Source organism: Lithobates pipiens, unplaced genomic scaffold (genome assembly GCF_037356315.1).
Source record: "Lithobates pipiens isolate NorthernLeopardFrog02 unplaced genomic scaffold, aLitPip1_a1.2 Scaffold_18, whole genome shotgun sequence".
In the NCBI taxonomy this organism is placed as follows: domain Eukaryota; kingdom Metazoa; phylum Chordata; class Amphibia; order Anura; family Ranidae; genus Lithobates; species Lithobates pipiens.
Window position 1 is genome coordinate 594,702,277 of NW_027507758.1, and position 20,197 is coordinate 594,722,473.

Here is a 20,197-nt window from a genome sequence, read left to right on the forward strand (position 1 = left end):
AGTTTGAGCCAACATCCGTCGGAAATAATCCCATGGATTTTGTTGTCGGAAAATCCTATCGTGTGTACAGGGCATAAGGCTTTTTCTGGGACTGGATTACAATTATTTTTTGTTTGCCAGTGTCCAAACCTCCTGTAGGAGAGCACACTCTATGTGTAGTACATTACGTATTTATTAGAGACGAGCACAAATGGTAACTCATTAAATCTGTTAAAAACTTGCTCATCAGCAAAGAGCAAGTCTCTGATCAGCAGCTTCCCCACAGTAGGATACCTCAGTCTAGGGTCAGTCAGTGGTATTTTAATAAGGCAGAGAAAACACTCCAGGGGCACCAGACTAAGTGCAGTAGTGAATGTCACTGGTGAGGACTATGGTAAACAAACTCAGCGTTGTATCTCGGCTGGCGGTACGCGAGTTGGGGGAAGCCTGTCCCAAAAAAGAGCAGGCTGGAGTGTCCTGTTGTCTGGCCTGGTTTCATCGTGGATGAAGGAAGCATGGGGCAGCAAGCTGGCAGCGGGGTCCTTAGTGGAACACAGAGTGGATTTGAAGTGAAGCTGTTCACCTCTTTAACAGATTTTCATATGTGTTGCCATTTGTCCATGTCTCTAATAGATACATAATGTACTACACTTAGAGTGGACCCTCCTGTTCTCCTATCTGTTTACTTAGAAATACTTCAGTCTCTCTGGAAGCAGGGAGCAGCAAGAGGGCAGCGGGGTCCTTGTGGAACGTAGAGCGCATTGGAAGTGAAGCTGTTACTTTGCTGATGAACCAGACAGGTTTCATGTGTGTTGCAATTTGTCCTTGTCGCAAATAAATACATAATGTACTACACTCATGCCCTCCTGTTCTATCTGTTTACTTAGAGATAGTTCAGTCTCTCCAGAGGTGCTGCATCAAGTGTTGTGAGGCTAGCAGGAAGTTCCCATGTAAGTTCCATTTGGAACTTAAAAACTTTCTGCTGACCTCACTATACCATGTATACTCATGTTACTCATTGCGCCATAAAGCCTCTTTTCTTCAGATGTCCTGCAGGCTGCAGTATAACATGTCTGTTTCTGAATTCCATGTCCATCCATGTACTGTAGAAATGAATTTACAGTAACAACACAAATCCTATTATGATTGTCATTACAAACATACATATGCGAAACTAGAGCAAGTGAGTGACCTACACAGAGAAGGATGTGAGATGAAGAGACCCCCGTGCTAGTTCAAAATGTTAAAAAAAATAAAAAAATGTCAAAAATAAACTTAGCAACAGAAATGTTGGAGTGTTCTCAGTGTGTTACATGCAGGGCCGTCTTTAACACGGGGCAAAAGGGACAGCTGTCCCAGGCTCAGTGGTTGTGGAGCCCAAAGCAGCTGCCCCTTGAGCCTGCGTTGCCCACTATCGATCAGAAGATGATGGCGGAATGGAATTTTGAGGGCGTTGGTTATTGGTTGGATGTTATGTCTGCAGCCTGTGTGGTGATTGACCAGCTCAGTAAGGTAAACCTTGTCTGGGAAGTGTGCCTGTCTATCCTGGACACAGTAACACACAACCTTTCTTCCTCACCATATCCGACAAGCTGCAGACTACAGCCCAATGAAGAACTGGAGGGATCGTAGGGACATGCCTTGTTGGTCACCTGATATCCCCTGGACACTATCAAGATGAGACCGCTGGCGGGGGGGAAGAGGTCTGTGGAGAGAGCGGAGGGGGTCCTGTGTAATGATGGGGGAGGGGGTCCTGTGTAATGATGAAGGTAGTACTGGTGAGGGGGTCCTGTGTAATGATGGGGGTAGTATGGGGGGGATTCTGTAGTGATGGGGGTAATATGAGGGACAGGGTCCTGTGTAATGATTGGAGGTAGTATTGGCGAGGGGGTCCTGTATAATAATGGGGATAGTATTGAGCAGTGGGTCCTGTGTAATGATGGGGAAGGGAATCCTTTGTAATGATGGGGGCAGCATGGGGAAGGGGTCCTGTGTAATGATGGAGGAGGGGATCCTGTGTAATGATGAGGGTAGTATAGGAGAAGGGGTCCTGTGTAATGATGGGAGCAGCATGGGGGAGGGGATCCTGTGCGATTATGGGGGTAGCATAGAGGAAAGGGTCCTGTGTAATGATGGCGGTAGTATTGTCGAGAGGTCCTGGGTATTGAGGGGGAGGAATCCTGTATAATAATGGGTGTAGTATGGGGCAGTAGGTCTTGTGTAATGATGGTGGTAGTATTGGCGAGGGGGTCTTCTGTAATGATGTGGGGTAGTATGGGGAGGGGGACCTATGTAATGATTGGAGGTAGTATTTGTAACAAAACATCCCACACACCTCTTGAGTGCTTTCATCATATACTACTTGCTCCCTGTCTGAATATAGATATCAGATTCCAACCGCTCACAAGCACAAAACAAGATGATACTTGTTTATTTGCTGAACATGGACGGTTTATTAGAACCAAAATACAAGTCTTATATACAGTAGAAGAGGAGATCCCCCCTCCTGCTCATATTACTCTAACAATACAACTGTAACCAGAAACAGAATTAACATGAGCAAATTAACTAATCCCTTAAAGCAGCCAATGTGACTCTGTGCCCTCCTCGGCATTGTTATGATTAATCAGGATTTCACTACAGGTCAGACTTGTTGTCACCAAGCAGATTATACATTATCATAAGTATAAACACAGGACACCTTCTCACAATAGCAGGAGCTCCAGTAGGATTCGGCCGACTCCTACATTGTACAGAGGCCAATGTGATCAGCTCTCTCAATTAACATGTTGAGTTCAGAATCAAACCAAGAATAGTCTTTACATAGTCTTTATATCCTGGGAGATATTGTGGATACATATTACTGTCCCATTTTAAGTAATCCAAGGGTGGCACAGGATGACTTAGACTAAGAGGTGCATGAAGAGCTGAAACAAGGGTTTCCCAACCTTTCCAAGGGACTCTTGGTTCCACGGGCCCTCCCATCACATCATTGGCGAGGGGGTCCTGTGTAATCATTAAAGGTAGTATTGGTGAGGGGGTCCTGTGTAGTTATGGGGGAGTGGGCCCTGTGTAATGATGGGGGGTAGTATGGGGGAGGGAATCCTGTGTAATGACGGGGACAATATGGGGGAGGGTTCCTGTGTAGTGACGGGTATAGTATGGGGGATGTGTAATGATGGAGGTTGTATTAGCGAGGGGCTCTGTGTAATAATGGGGGAGGGCATCCTGTATAATAAAGGTGGTAGTATGGGGGAGTGGGTCCTGTGTAGATATGGGGGAGGGAATCCAATCACAAACTTGGCAAAATTCTAGAAGAAAGTGATGAGTAGGAACATTTTGATCCTGATCTAAGCGGGTTGAGGTGTGATTGTACCCTACATGACTTCTCTTTGTGGCAGATTGTTTCATTGAACCTTCATAACAGCCTTTATCATCCAGGCTTCCTCCTGAGAATGCCTAGGAGTTGCTTGAGCAATAGCACCTACTTCTGTTGTATGTGCATGATTCTGGCACCAAAGCCACATGGTCAAGTCAGCAACATGGGGTCAGTGGAACTTTCCCTCTTGTTTCTCATGTAAGTAACCAACACCAATGCTTATGTATGTAAGGGTACTATTCTTCCCACTGACCACCAATGTAAGGAGTATTCTTCCCATTGACCACCAATGTAAAGGGCGTTCTTCCCACTGAACACCAGTGTAAGTAGCATCCTTTCTACTGACCACCGATGTAAGGCTGAGTTCACACTGTCTTTAAGAGCAGGCATTTGAGAGGTGTTATGCACAAGATACAATAGACAGCACATAGTGCTGTTCACACTGAGTGTTAGCATCTCATTGCTTCAAAATTGAAGCCTCGTGTTGAGTGAGGAGGCGTTTGAAAGGCTTCAACGCCTCCCATTCAAGTCTATGGTAACGCCTGGCAAATGCTCTGGCAGGCAGTTGCGGGGCATTAAGATTCGTTCACTTACTATAATAGAATAGGCATTTGTGGAGCAATATTAACGCTCGTCAAACGTTTCAAAACTGCCCATAGGGCGTTTGGGGAGCATTTTTATCTCCTCATTAATGCTTGTAAAATACCTGTCTAATACCCATACTAAAGCTCATTGACGTCTGTCTGATGCCCATACTAACGCCATGCAAATGCTATAAGAGCGTTTGTTGAGTGTTAGAAATGTAGGCAAGTTTGAACAATCCCCAATGTGAGGAGCATTCTTCCCACTGATCACCAATGTAAGGAGCATTCTTCCCACTGATCACCAATGTAAGGAGCATTCTTCCCACTGATCACCAATGTAAGGAGCATTCTTCCCACTGATCACCAATGTAAGGAACATTTTTCCCACTGATCACCAATGTAAGGAGCATTCTTCCCACTGATCACCAATGTAAGGAGCATTCTTCCCACTGATCACCAATGTAAGCAGCATTCTTCCCACTGATCACCAATGTAAGGAGCATTCTTCCCACTGATCACCAATGTAAGGAACATTCCTTCCCACTGATCACCAATGTAAGGAACATTCTTCCCACTGATCACCAATGTAAGGAACATTCTTCCCACTGATCACCAATGTAAGGGACATTCTTCCCACTGATCACCAATGTAAGGGACATTCTTCCCATTGATCACCAATGTAAGGAACATTCTTCCCACTGATCACCAATGTAAGGAACATTCTTCCCAATTTTTCTTTATTAAAAGTCTTGCAATCATTAAGCATAAAATCACAATATATAAATATACATAAATATATACATATTTACATAAATTAAAATAAATATAGCAAAACTGCTCTCAAACCAAAAAAAAAAATACTTTACAGCAATAACATAAATCCTATTACGACTCACACCATTACACCAGACATCAAACTTGTGAGGTTAAGAAACAATCCCGTACCCATTATGCATGCAGCCCTTCTTCAAAAAGAAGATACTAACCAACAAAAGCTAAGGGAGTGAAAGAACCAGAAAAAGAAAAGAGCTCCTCACCCAGAGATGGGCAGTTCACCAAAGGCAGGTCTGATATTCCTCCACGCCCTTATCCAGACTGCCCGAGGCTCCCTGCCCTTCTCAAGACCCCGAATTTTCCCAACCTCACCCAAAATATCGTGCACCACCACCTCAACAGAGAGGACTTTCTTCCGCAGGGTAATCTGGCACCGTGCATTCCATGTGAAGTAACGGACAACTATACTAACTAAAAACAGTGTATCCAAATCAAAATCCCAGTGAGTCGGGAATGCCCCATACACCCACTCCGCATAACTCATGCGATAGAAAAAGGGGATGCCTAGAGCCCTCCCCACCCTTTTATACACCTCTATGTTAAAGGGACACTGGAGCAAAAAGTGGTCCATAGACTCCACTTTACCAACACACTCCGCTCTAGGACAATCCCGATCATCCACAGGGCGATGCTTCAAGTTCCCTCTCACATAGAGCCTTCCATGGAAGGCGAGCCAGGCTTGATCCCTAAACTTCAAGGGGATTCTTTCTAAATTGATTAAACGCAACCCCTCCCTCATTACAGAGCCTGGGCAATCCCTTAAGGCCAGTGACACACTGAAAGCAGAGCCCAAAATCCTCTTCTCCAGAAGCTTCCTGGGGAGGGACTTGATATCCTCCACTGTCACCTGCCACTGCCGAAGTATTTTCAGACACGGGGCAACATAAGCCGGGAGCTTGCCATGTCGGACTCTCAGACTTTTCACTGGCCCGCCATCTTCCCAGCATCGCAGAAAAGGCCTAAAACAAGATTGAAAAATACCCACCCATCCCGGCGGGTTCTCTGCTAGCATGTTACCAAGATTATACTTTAAAAACAGCAGAGAAAAGAAAACTATTGGGTTGACCATTCCTAGGCCACCCTCCCGCCTAGACAGGTAAGTTACATTGCGTTTGATCAGGCTCAGCCTACTTCCCCATAACAGTTGGAAAAAGCAGCTGTACACCCTTGCATAGAGAGATACTGGCAAGATACAGACGAAGCTGACATACAAAAAAATTGGGACCAGGTACGTTTTGATCAAGTCAACCCTCTCCCTCAATGAAAGCTTCCATTTCTTCCAACTTGCTACTTTGGCATTGGCACACACCAACCTGCTTTCCCAATTTCGATGACCATAGTCACCAGGACCAAATTTGATGCCCAACACTTTAATTTCCTGCTGGGGCTCTGGGAAGGCATCCGGAAGTTCGAAGCTTTCACCTTCCTCACCCATCCAGAAAACTTCACTCTTTTCATGGTTGACTTTAGAACCAGAAGCCTCCGTGTACTGCTCTATCATAGAGACCACCCCCTGCGCCTCCTCCGTTCCAGAGACAATAACAGACACATCATCGGCATAGGCCACGACCTTCAAAGGTGGCACACCAGCAATGCCCAAAGGCACCCCGCACAAAGATCCACTCTCTAGCCTTCTTATGAAGGGGTCGATTGCGAATACATATAACAGGGGGCTCAGAGGACATCCCTGGCGCACACCAGAGCCAACCTCAAAAGGCCGTCCAACCCAACCATTAACCAGTGGGAAGCTCTCAGCCCCTTTATATAATGTCTTCAGCCAATCTATAAACCTCCCCTGCAGGCCGTATCTACCAAGTAGCAAATACAGGTACTCGTGATTGACTCTATCAAAAGCCTTTGCCTGATCCAATGCCAGCAAGTACTTTCTCCATCCAGCAGCCCTGCATCGCTCCAAAGCCTCCCGGACAGCTAAAACCGCTGAAAAGGTACTTCTACCTTGGACCGAGCAGTGCTGATGACTGGACAACAAATCGCCTGCCACTGACGACAAGCGCCAAAAAAGAATCTTCGCCAAGATCTTTCTATCAACATTGAGAAGACTGATGGGGCGCCAGTTCTCAATCATTGAGGGGTCTTTACCTTTTGACAGAAGAATCACAGCGGATTGCCTCATGGAGGGAGGGAGCGAACCCTCTTCTAGACAGCTGTTATAAACCTCCGCTAAAAAGGGAGCCAGAATGGACTTAAAACACTTGTAGAATTCAGCTGTCAACCCATCTGGCCCAGGCGATTTTTTGGTAGCCAGCTTCTCTATAGCATGGACTACCTCATCCACTGAAATTGGTTCTGTCAAATCCATCAAAGGCAATGTACCATTTCCCAATCCTGGAGTAGAATCCAGAAAGCTTTCCATCTTGTCCCGACAAAGGTCCTTTCTTCCTAGAAGGTCTGCATAATATGATCTGAAGATCTCCAGGATCCCTGATCTGGACTTCACCAGGGAACCCGTACTATCCCTCAGGCCTATGACCGTCTTAACTGCTATGCCTTGCTTACAGTTCTGGTAAGGATCAGGCGAGTGATATTTTCCATAATCCCTCTCCAGAACCAAGGAGGCATGCCGGTCGTATTGACATTTTCTAAGAAGAAACTTCACCTCAGAGATCTCCCCTGGATCTCCTCTATACGAGACAAGACGATCAAGCTTCCTCCGCAAATGCTGGTAGGCAATGTACATACCAAGCTGCTTCTTCTTACTTATGGCCTTGAAAAGTCCAATCGCCCTTTGTTTCACAAGTTCCCACCACTCTGACTTACTGCTGCAAAAGTCCAGAATAGAAACCTGTGCCTGGAAAAAATCCTCAAAGGATTGTCTTACCTCTACGTCTTCCAGGAGAGCCGAATTCAGTTTCCAGGTACCCCTTCCCCTGGGTGGAGTGTCCGAGGCATTCAGAGTCACAGACAGCATACAGTGGTCAGAGAACTCCACCGCCCTCAACTCAGGAGCCGAGAAAGCAGAGTTCTCCTTTAAAAAAAACCTATCTATCCTACTCTGACTATTCCCTCTCTGAAATGTGAATCCCGTGCTGCCAGGGCAGTGCTTAATATGCACATCTACCAGGCCTGCTTGTCTCACCATATCTCTAAGAAAAACGCTATCGTACGCCAGCCTGTCTATGGAGCCTCTCCTGTCTTCAGGCCTAATTATGGTGTTAAAATCACCTCCAAAGACAACCTGCTGGGACGTAAAAAGGAAGGGCTTGATCTCTGTGAGGAGGCATTTCCTGCCCCATCTTGACTGCGGTCCATAGATATTAATCAGACGCAAGTCCTGCCCCCCAACAGAGACGTCCAAGACCATGCATCTCCCAATCTCTACCTCAATTACCCGCCGGCACGTTACCATATCGGTTTTAAAAAGGACCGCAACTCCGCTGCAGGGCTCTGCCGCAAGAGACCAAAAGGAGGGACCGCATCTCCACTCCCTTTTTGCTAGATGGACATCGGCCAAAGTATTGAGACAGGTCTCTTGCAAAAATAAAATCTCGGCATCAAACTCGCTGAGCAAAAATAAGGCAATATCACGAGCTCTTGCAGATTTCATGCTGGCGACATTAATGGTCGCCACCTTTATCGGAGTGGGAACTGCCATCAGGATGATTGGGGTAGTCGTTTCTTAACCTTTGCCACACTCTCATCACCAGAAACAGCTCTCTTCAAACTATGTGACTCCCCCTCATCCATGGATGATAAAGAAAAAGATAAATCAGACATCCCATCACCTGACAAAACTGAAAAAGGGTTACCAGGAGGGACCCCTCCTGGGTCCGACTCTGAGGAAGAAATTACCACCTTATTTGTCTTCCTCTTCTTCTTTTTCTTCCTCCTAAACGTCTCCCACCCCTCATCATCTGAATCCCCCTCAACAGAGGGTGAGACATGGGATATGGACACCCTTCCATCAGCCCCACCCCCATCCAGCACCCCCACATTCCCCTGACCACGTTTGCGCTGCCGAGGGACGGGGACTGGAGGCTGAGAAGGAAGATCCGCTAAACCTGCCCCCCCAGCAGCTTCCGCTAGTCTGGAGGACCTACGTACAGCAGGAATAGGGACCACCACATGGGGGACAGATTTAGGGACCACATCACTAGAGGGGACAGAATCTGAAGCAACAGATGGAACTGACACAGGAGGGACAGACTCAGGGACCACATTACCAAGGGAAACAGAACCTGAAACAGATGGAACAGACACAGGAGGGACAGACTCAGGGACCACATTACCAGGGGAAACAGAACCTGAAACAGATGGAACAGACACAGGAGGGACAACAACAGTTACAGCGGCCTCATCCTCCTTATCCAGCCTCTGCAGCTCAGCCTCCAATCCTGGCAGGTTATGTAAAGCCTCTGGACACTTACTGTAAGGATGGCCAAGCTGTTGGCACAGATTGCACCGAATTTGGGTACAATCCTTTGCCAAATGGTCCAGACCCTGGCATAGCGAACACTTTTTACGCGTGCAGGTAGAGGCAAAATGGCCCTTTTCACCACATTTATTGCAGACTTTGGGCTGTCCCTGGTAAAATATAGTCAGCCGATCTCTTCCCAGGAAAGCTGAACAGGGCAGATGTTGGACTACATTGCCCAGCACCCCCAGTTTTAGTGACACCGTCCAGGCCCCTGTCCATATCCCATGTTCATCCAGGACCTTCCGCAGTGGAGTGAGGACCTCACCATATCGGCGTAGCCATACTATCAAATCAGCCTCTGGTATGGATTCGTTGCGCACCAGGATGGTCACCGATTTTATCAGAGGCTGCCTGGAAATCACTTTTGGCACCAAACCACTCCACTGCGAAAGGCCCCGGCACCTCCTATGTCGCTCCCAAAATAAATCCAACCCCTCAGGTTTAACAAAAGATAAATCAAACTCATAACTCCCCACTGGGCAAATTAAAGCAAAAATATCCACAGCTTTAAACCCCATTTCCAAAATCAACTCTGCCACCCTCCCCCTCACTGGTGGGGTCCCCTCCCCCTCCCACTTGAACTGAACCACATTCCTCCTCCTATACCCACCACCAAACCCCCCTATATTGTGACCACCAATATTTACAGCATTCCCCCCACCCTCCTTGGTGCGACTCCCCACAACAGACGCATAACTCCCCATATTCCTCCCAGCAGAAGAGATATTTGTGTGTTTTGAACTGTCTGAGACATCTTTAGCAGATATCGATTGTACAGATTTGGTCTGTACAATCGATGAGTCTTTCCTCTGAGCAGAGAGAGAAATGTCATTTTTGTTTTTCCCAGCAGTATTAACCCCTTCACCATCACCCACCACATTCATTGTTTTATCATGACTGTCATTGTCAATACTTGCTGGTATATTCACATGTCCTGCAGTCTTCCCAGCAGTGTCAGTTCCCACTGCTGTGCTGGTGGAATCTTCAGCTGGCCTGTTCTCTTCCATCAGGACAGGACTTTCTGCAGAGGACAGTGCAGGCTGGACTGACACATCCATGGCTTCCATTGCACATGGTGCAGTATTCTGATCCCCTCCCCCACCAGCATCAATCAGCTCTGCTGGAACACAGAGAGGCTCAGGTGAGGCAATCACACTGCAGGTGTCAGACACAGTGTGTGAAACACATGCAGCAAACGTGGTAGTGGAACTACAGGTCTCAGCACATGCAGGTGCAGCAACATCCATACTCAGGGGGTTTGGTGCAGGTTTATCCTCATTCCCTGGCTGATTTTTCTGAACATCCTCCGGGACCTCTGATGGATTATCAGACATTACAAGCTTGTCTCCTCTCAGGGGGGATTCCATCCGCTGGATGAAAGCCAGGGTGCCATTCTCACTCTCAACCCCCTGGCTGGTTGCCGCCGGCGATTCCAAGGCCTTACATGGGGGGAGAGGAGCAGAGGCAGATGGACCCGGGTCATCCATTACCTGAGGCTGATCCACTGAACACGCTGAGGACTGGCTGACAAACCTTCTCTCGTTTTCAAACTTTTCTTTAAATGCTCCACTTTTTTCTTTTAGTTTTCCCAACAATAGAGTTTGCTGCTTTACTTTTTCCTCTAATTCCTGTAGCTCAGGCTTCATGGCGGTGCGATTCTTACTCCAGGCCTGGAAGTATTTGGCTTTGAAGTTTTTAAGCTCCACTCTCAAAACTTTAAGTTTCTCCTCCGCTCTTCCAATCGCCCTAAAGCGATTAACAACCTTAAGGCTGAAAACGCTGGCGTCCACACCAGGGCCCGGACCTACCGACAGATCCTCCACCTCCTCCTCACTGGGCCCCGTGTCATCAGGGGGATCCATCCCAGGGCCTCCCCCAGGATCAGGCATTATTCCTGGGCCGAGCTAGCAGGCAAGGCCCAGGCTTGAAAAATGGGTGGTTCTCACAGAGAGCTCTTTGGGTGTGTCCTCCTCCTCCTTCCCACTGATCACCAATGTAAGGAACATTCTTCCCACTGATCACCAATGTAAGGAACATTCTTCCCACTGATCACCAATGTAAGGAGCATTCTTCCCACTGATCACCAATGTAAGGAGCATTCTTCCCCTGATCACCAATGTAAGGGACATTCTTCCCACTGATCACCAATGTAAGGAACATTCTTCCCACTGATCACCAATGTAAGGAGCATTCTTCCCACTGATCACCAATGTAAGGGACATTCTTCCCACTGATCACCAATGTAAGGAACATTCTTCCCACTGATCACCAATGTAAGGAACATTCTTCCCACTGATCACCAATGTAAGGGAAATTCTTCCCACTGATCACCAATGTAAGGAGCATTCTTCCCACTGATCACCAATGTAGGGGACATTCTTCACACTGATCACCAATGTAAGGGACATTCTTCCCACTGATCACCAATGTAAGGGAAATTCTTCCCACTGATCACCAATGTAAGGAACATTCTTCCCACTGATCACCAATGTAAGGGACATTCTTCCCACTGATCACCAATGTAAGGAACATTCTTCCCACTGATCACCAATGTAAGGAACATTCTTCTCACTGATCACCAATGTAAGGGAAATTCTTCCCACTGATCACCAATGTAAGGAACATTCTTCCCACTGATCACCAATGTAAGGGACATTCTCCCCACTGATCACCAATGTAAGGGACATTCTCCCCACTGATCACCAATGTAAGGGACATTCTTCCCACTGATCACCAATGTAAGGGACATTCTTCCCACTGATCACCAATGTAAGGAACATTCTTCCCACTGATCACCAATGTAAGGAACATTCTTCCCACTGATCACCAATGTAAGGAACATTCTTCCCACTGATCACCAATGTAAGGAACATTCTTCCCACTGATCACCAATGTAAGGAACATTCTTCCCACTGATCACCAATGTAAGGAACATTCTTCCCACTGATCACCAATGTAAGGAGCATTCTTCCCACTGATCACCAATGTAAGGAGCATTCTTCCCCTGATCACCAATGTAAGGGACATTCTTCCCACTGATCACCAATGTAAGGAACATTCTTCCCACTGATCACCAATGTAAGGAGCATTCTTCCCACTGATCACCAATGTAAGGGACATTCTTCCCACTGATCACCAATGTAAGGAACATTCTTCCCACTGATCACCAATGTAAGGAACATTCTTCCCACTGATCACCAATGTAAGGGAAATTCTTCCCACTGATCACCAATGTAAGGAGCATTCTTCCCACTGATCACCAATGTAGGGGACATTCTTCACACTGATCACCAATGTAAGGGACATTCTTCCCACTGATCACCAATGTAAGGGAAATTCTTCCCACTGATCACCAATGTAAGGAACATTCTTCCCACTGATCACCAATGTAAGGGACATTCTTCCCACTGATCACCAATGTAAGGAACATTCTTCCCACTGATCACCAATGTAAGGAACATTCTTCTCACTGATCACCAATGTAAGGGAAATTCTTCCCACTGATCACCAATGTAAGGAACATTCTTCCCACTGATCACCAATGTAAGGGACATTCTCCCCACTGATCACCAATGTAAGGGACATTCTCCCCACTGATCACCAATGTAAGGGACATTCTTCCCACTGATCACCAATGTAAGGGACATTCTTCCCACTGATCACCAATGTAAGGAACATTCTTCCCACTGATCACCAATGTAAGGAACATTCTTCCCACTGATCACCAATGTAAGGAACATTCTTCCCACTGATCACCAATGTAAGGAACATTCTTCCCACTGATCACCAATGTAAGGAGCATTCTTCCCACTGATCACCAATGTAAGGAGCATTCTTCCCCTGATCACCAATGTAAGGGACATTCTTCCCACTGATCACCGATGTAAGGAACATTCTTCCCACTGATCACCAATGTAAGGAGCATTCTTCCCACTGATCACCAATGTAAGGGACATTCTTCCCACTGATCACCAATGTAAGGAACATTCTTCCCACTGATCACCAATGTAAGGAACATTCTTCCCACTGATCACCAATGTAAGGGAAATTCTTCCCACTGATCACCAATGTAAGGAGCATTCTTCCCACTGATCACCAATGTAGGGGACATTCTTCACACTGATCACCAATGTAAGGGACATTCTTCCCACTGATCACCAATGTAAGGGAAATTCTTCCCACTGATCACCAATGTAAGGAACATTCTTCCCACTGATCACCAATGTAAGGGACATTCTTCCCACTGATCACCAATGTAAGGAACATTCTTCCCACTGATCACCAATGTAAGGAACATTCTTCTCACTGATCACCAATGTAAGGGAAATTCTTCCCACTGATCACCAATGTAAGGGAGATTCTTCTCACTGATCACCAATGTAGGGGACATTCTTCACACTGATCACCAATGTAAGGGACATTCTTCCCACTGATCACCAATGTAAGGGAAATTCTTCCCACTGATCACCAATGTAAGGAACATTCTTCCCACTGATCACCAATGTAAGGGACATTCTTCCCACTGATCACCAATGTAAGGAACATTCTTCCCACTGATCACCAATGTAAGGAACATTCTTCTCACTGATCACCAATGTAAGGGAAATTCTTCCCACTGATCACCAATGTAAGGAACATTCTTCCCACTGATCACCAATGTAAGGGACATTCTCCCCACTGATCACCAATGTAAGGGACATTCTCCCCACTGATCACCAATGTAAGGGACATTCTTCCCACTGATCACCAATGTAAGGGACATTCTTCCCACTGATCACCAATGTAAGGAACATTCTTCCCACTGATCACCAATGTAAGGAACATTCTTCCCACTGATCACCAATGTAAGGAACATTCTTCCCACTGATCACCAATGTAAGGAACATTCTTCCCACTGATCACCAATGTAAGGAACATTCTTCCCACTGATCACCAATGTAAGGAGCATTCTTCCCACTGATCACCAATGTAAGGAGCATTCTTCCCCTGATCACCAATGTAAGGGACATTCTTCCCACTGATCACCGATGTAAGGAACATTCTTCCCACTGATCACCAATGTAAGGAGCATTCTTCCCACTGATCACCAATGTAAGGGACATTCTTCCCACTGATCACCAATGTAAGGAACATTCTTCCCACTGATCACCAATGTAAGGAACATTCTTCCCACTGATCACCAATGTAAGGGAAATTCTTCCCACTGATCACCAATGTAAGGAGCATTCTTCCCACTGATCACCAATGTAGGGGACATTCTTCACACTGATCACCAATGTAAGGGACATTCTTCCCACTGATCACCAATGTAAGGGAAATTCTTCCCACTGATCACCAATGTAAGGAACATTCTTCCCACTGATCACCAATGTAAGGGACATTCTTCCCACTGATCACCAATGTAAGGAACATTCTTCCCACTGATCACCAATGTAAGGAACATTCTTCTCACTGATCACCAATGTAAGGGAAATTCTTCCCACTGATCACCAATGTAAGGGAGATTCTTCTCACTGATCACCAATGTAAGGAGCATTCTTCCCACTGATCACCAATGTAAGGAATAGTGATGGACAAACAGTTCGCCCAGCGGTCGTTTCGTGGCGAATTTCGGCTGTTCGCGGTCCGCCAGTTCGGCGGACTATTGGCGTCGTTCGCCCCGGCGGACTTCCGTGTTTTTACTGTGTAAAGGAACTTTGACCTTATGACACATCCATCATGGGGTACAGGACAGCCAATTGAGACATGACAGCACATGGACACTTGGACATTCCCCCTAACTTATAAATACACCCGATCCGGCGGCCATTTTACATTCTTTCTTCTGTCACTATAGGGAAAGGTTGCTGTTTGGAGCAGGGACAGATAAACCACTAGCTATTTGGTACACAAAAGTTCTTTTCAGGACTGGTATAGGTGTTAGGTGTATATAGGTTTGCTGTGCTACTGATTGTTGCAGCAGCCTGAGTGTCTTTTGTCAGTTTAGATAAAGGGACAGAGCGCTGTGTCTGCTGCTATTTTAGGGACAGCCAGATTAGTCATCATCATCATCATCATCATTAGCTGTTACTATCAGGTCCACAAAAGAGCTATTCCAGTAACCAGTAATTGTTCCAGTCTCCTCTGTTTTGCCAGTTTGTATAGGGACAGGAAGGAAGCAGTGTGTCAGGCAGTGAGGGTCAGTTTAAACAGTTGCTGTTACTATTAGTTCCACAAAGGTTCTTTTCAGGACTGGTATCAGTGGTATGGTAATAGGCTTGTACACGTATAATATTCTTTCTTCCAAATATAGAAAGAATATTATACTTGACTGCTGCCCTTCTGCTGCAGTCTGCTAATCATTCACAACTCACTTGTTCCACAAAGCTCTTTATTAGGACTGGTAACTTGGTCTGTCTAGGGTGCTACAGTACATAGGGTTGAGTGCGGTACAGTCTGCTGTTCTGTAAGGACCGCTATCGGTCCACAATAGATAGGGTTGAGGTGCACCACTGCTGACCGCTGCCCTATACTGCAGCAGTCCTTCAGCAGTATAGGGACTGACGTACAGTCTGCTAATCAGTCACACACAACCTACTTGGTCCACAAAGGTGGATCACACCATCCCTGTGCTGTGCTGATTTTCACCTGGGGGTTCTTATTATGAGGGGATCACGCCATCCCTGTGCTGTGCTGAGTTTCTCCTGGGCCTGCTTATTATGAGGGGATCACACCATCCCTGTGCTGTGCTGAGTTTCTCCTGGGCCTGCTTATTATGAGGGGATCACACCATCCCTGTGCTGTGCTGAGTCTCTCCTGGGCCTGCTTATTATGAGGTGATCACACCATCCCTGTGCTGTGCTGAGTCTCTCCTGGGCCTGCTTATTATGAGGGGATCACACCATCCCTGTGCTGTGCTGATTTTCACCTGGGGGTTCTTATTATGAGGGGATCACACCATCCCTGTGCTGTGCTGAGTTTCTCCTGGGCCTGGTTATTATGAGGGGATCACACCATCCCTGTGCTGTGCTGACTTCCTCCTGGGGCTGCTTACGGTGCTGCTGTCAGTGCTGTATATCACGGTGCTGGTGTGAGTGCTTAATGTCACGCTGCTGATGTCAGTGCTCTCTGTCACGGTGCTGCTGTCAGTGCTGTATATCACGGTGCTGATGTCAGTGCTGTATGTCACGCTTCTGATGTCAGTGCTGTATATCACGGTGCTGATGTCAGTGCTGTATGTCACGCTTCTGATGTCAGTGCTCTCTATCACGGTGCTGCTGTCAGTGCTGTATATCACGGTGCTGATGTCAGTGCTGTATGTCACGCTTCTGATGTCAGTGCTCTCTATCACGGTGTTGCTGTCAATGCTTTATGTCACAGTGCTGGTGTTAATGCTTTATGTCACGCTGCTGATGTCAGTGCTCTCTATCACGGTGCTGTTGTCAGATGACTCTATCACGGTGCAGGTGTCATTGCTGTATGTCACGCTTCTGATGTCAGTGCTCACTATCACGGTGCTGCTGTCAGTGCTGTATATCACGGTGCTGGTGTGAGTGATTTATGTCACGCTGCTGATGTCAGTGCTCTCTATCACGGTGTTGCTGTCAATGCTGTATGTCACGGTGCTGGTGTTAATGCTTTATGTCACGCTGCTGATGTCAGTGCTCTCTATCACGGTGCTGTTGTCAGATGACTCTATCACGGTGCAGGTGTCATTGCTGTATGTCACGCTGCTGATGTCAGTGCTCTCTATCACGGTGCTGCTGTCAGATGACTCTATCACGGTGCAGGTGTCATTGCTGTATGTCACGCTGCTGGTGATCATCTCCTGCACCCTCTTCTTTGCCTACCCTGACCTTCCCTCTCCTCCATTGCCTTCATGCGCTCCAAAGTCCTGAATTGTCAGAACAATTTCCCATATAAAAAAAGAATGCTTGTAGTTATCGATCCCAAATTCACCTCATACATGTGTTATGTCATTGGCCATGTGGTGGGACTATGTTTGCCCAGCTAATAATTATCTTGTGGCTGCAAATTTGACCTAAAGGTTTGCGAAGTTCGCCTCCCATTGAAGTCAATGGGGCCCGCCGCGAACGTTCGGTTTCGCGAACTATCGGCCGCATTCGCGGTCCGCGTTCACGAAGCGTCCCGTCGGAAGTTCGTCCATCACTAGTAAGGAACATTCTTCCCACTGACCACCAATTTTAAAACCACCCTGCTAGCGGCTGAATAGAGCAGCTAAAACAACAGTAAAGCCGCGCTAAAAATAGTGCTGTTTTACCGCTGATGCCACTCCCACCCCAGTGTGAAAAGGGCCTTAAAAAACGTCTGCAAGCCGCATCTTTGGAGCGGTGTATAAGAACCACCCATTCTTGCAGGGGTTTTCGCCCGCTAGTGGGGTGGTTTTAACCCCCGCTAGCGTCCGAAAAAGGGTTAAAACGACCCGCAAAGCACCGATACAGCGGCACTTTGCCAGCAGTTCGGCAGGAGTGCCCATTTCAGTTCAATGGGCAGGAGCGGTGCTGCCTCGGGCTTTCACACTGGAGAGGCACTTTACAGGCACTATTTTTAGCACCTATAAAGCGCCTCAGTGTGAAAGGGGTCTTAGCTTTCACGCTACGAAAAGTGCCTGAAAAGCTCACGAAAACCTATTTCCATAAAAATCAATGAATGCTTTCACACTGGGGCAGAGCACCGGTAGGGAGCGGTGAAAAAAAACTCCCCTCTCCATTGAAATGAATGGAAAGCTCTTCAAAAGCTCCTGGAAAGCTCTTCAAAAGTGCTCAAAAGTTTTAGGCTACTTTCACACTGAGGCGCTACAGCACTAAAAATAGTGCATGTAAAGCGCCTCTCCTGTGTCTGCGGTGTGCTTGCACGCATCTTTGGAGCGGTGTATTCAATGCTCTTAAAGCGCCCCTTCCCATTGAAAACAAATGGGGCAGCGCCGCAAACCCGTCAGCGATGGTCTGTGGGCGGTTTTAACCCTTTCTCGGCCCGCCAGCGGGTGTTAAAACCGCCCCCGGTAGCGGCCAAATTGCAACACTAATATGACGGTAAAGCGCCGCTAAAAATAGCGCCCGCCCGCGAAAGTGAAAGTAGCCTAACAGGCAGGTTAGAAGCACCACAGTGTAAAAGGGGCCTAAAAATCAATGAATACTTTCACACTGGGGCAGAGCGCTGGCAGGGCGGTGCATCTCCTTTTGATGTCGCTAGGTGGGCCAGCTTTCTCTTCCGGGTTGCAACTGCAAGCTTCCTCCTTTCCGAATGATGTGGTGCGGCACGTGCACTCTAGTTTACCCGTGGCTTCCTGGGACCTGTGACGTGCATATCCTAGGAGGCTGCGAGCAACTGTTAATGTCATTCTGGCCTAGGCCACAAATAAGGAAGTGCGGCCACACGTATAACAATCTGATTGTACAATAGCTGTTGTTTTACCACCAACTGACCCATTCAAGGGAATCTGCACAATGCTTGCAAGTTATATCCGCCCAGGATGGCCATCACACTTGGTAAACCTATAAGGCTGCTGTGCTTTCACACTGAGGTGCTTTGCAGGCGCTAAAAAGGGCTAACAATAGCGCCTGCAGAGCGTCCTGAAACAGCCGCTCATTTCACTCCAACGTGAAAGCCCCAAGGGCTTTCACACTAGAGCGGTGTACTTGAAGGACGGTCAAACAAGTCCTGCAAGCTGCATCTTTGGAGCACTATAGGAGCGGTGTATTTACCGCTCCTAAAGCGCCCCTTCCCATTGAAAACAATGGGGCAGCGAATTGCGGCGCTTTGCGGGTGGTTTTAACCCTTTTTACCACCGCTAGCAGGGGTTAAAACCACCCCACTAGCGGCCAAATAGCACTACTAAAATGATGTTAAAATGCTGCTAAATATAGCGCTGCTTTACTGCCAGCGCCACCCGCCTCAGTGTGAAAGTAGCCTAGATTGTATATTTGGATTGTGGCAGGGTGGCCAGTGTAGTGATATATGCCAAAATCCAATTGAAAATTCTCAAATTAAAAAGAAAAAAAATAATAATAATACCATTAACCCCTTGGTAATAAGTCTCCAGTTGATGACCATTAACCTCTCAGAGACCACTCCCCAGTGTATGACAATTAATCCCTCAGTGCCAACTCTTCAATGTCCAATGTTCCCATCCAGCCTGAATGCCTCCTGCCTCAAAAAGTCTCTGCTCTGACCATTGCCTCTTTACACAGTGCACTTTCTCCTGATGCTACTTGGTTGTCATTGAGGTTTCCAAACACCTTGGGGTGTCATGTATTGAAGCGCAAACCTCCTTACCACGCACACCTAGTGTAACTAGGTGCATGGTCTCTGGAAATTCTGTGTTTTCACTTGTAAAGCCGGTGCCATGGCCAATCAAGGGACAACTGGTGGTAGGAATAATTCCCCTGTCAGTGGATTGAATAGTGCCCCGTCATTGGGAGCAATAGTGCACCATCATTGGTGTCAGTGGGAGGGATACTGCCCCATCACTGGTTTCATTGGGAGAAATAGTGCCCCATCCCTGGTTCCAGTCGGAGGAATAGTACTCCATTATTTGTACCAGTGGGAAGAATGGCGTCCCATGATTGGTACCAGTGGGAGAAATAGTGCACCATCATTGGGAAGAATAGTGCCCCATCACTGATACAAGTGGGAGGAATAGTGCCCCATTATTGGTATCAGTGGGAGGAATAGTGCCCCATCATTGGTATCAATGAAAACAATAGTACTCCATCATTGGTATCAATGGGAGGAATAGTGCCCCATGATTGGTACCAGTGGGAGAAATAGTGTCCCATTATTGGTATCAGTAGAAGGAATAGTGCCTCATCATTGGTGTTAGTGGGGAAAACAGTGCCCCATCATTAGTATCAATGAGACGAATAGTGCTGTATCAGTAGGAGGAATCGTGCCCCATCCCTGATACCAATTGGGAGGAATGGTGCCCCATCCCTGATACCAATGGGAGGAAAAGTACCCCATCATTTATATCAGTGGGAGGAATAG